Source organism: Rhinopithecus bieti, unplaced genomic scaffold (genome assembly GCF_001698545.2).
Source record: "Rhinopithecus bieti isolate Rb0 unplaced genomic scaffold, ASM169854v2 scaffold_6949, whole genome shotgun sequence".
Lineage (NCBI taxonomy): Eukaryota > Metazoa > Chordata > Mammalia > Primates > Cercopithecidae > Rhinopithecus > Rhinopithecus bieti.
In genome coordinates this window covers 30,575-31,222 of record NW_016805252.1, presented here as the reverse complement: position 1 = coordinate 31,222, position 648 = coordinate 30,575, and positions in this window count along the sequence as shown.

The following is a 648-nucleotide window of genomic DNA, read 5'->3' as shown; positions in this document are numbered from 1 at the left end:
GGCAAAAAAATTTTTTTAAATACACAAACAAAAAACAACCCAAGTAACATAAGAGTATTCTCTGTGTTGGCCAGGTGCGGCAGCTCACGCCTGTAATCCCAGCACTTTGGGAGGCTGAGGCGGGTGGATCACAAGGTCAGGAGTTCGAGACCAGCCTGGCCAAGATGGTGAACCCCCATCTCTACTGAAAATACAAAAATTAGCTGGGCATAGCTGTGGGCGCCTGTAATCCCAGCTATTTGGGAGGCTGAGACATGAGAATCACTTGAACCCGGGAGGCGGAGGTTGCAGTGAGCCAAGATCTCACCACTGCACAGAGCAAGACTCTATCTCAAAAAAAAAAAAAAAAAAGTACTCTCTGTGTGTAGAAGACTATTTTGTGTGTATATAATTATATATAGAAGATTGTATGAAATGAGACCCTGTCTCAAAAAAAGGAAGTTCCATATACTGTATTCTCACACCTAATTCCTAATAATTCCTACACCTAAGTACTTGCTTTGACAGCACACATAAAAAATGAATGGAGTGACAGAGATGACCACGGCCCCTGCCCAGAGGTGACACCCAAATTCATGATGGGTCCTATATTCAAAATTAGCAAAAAAGACCCACACTTTGGGAGGCCTAAGTAGGCGAATCACCTGA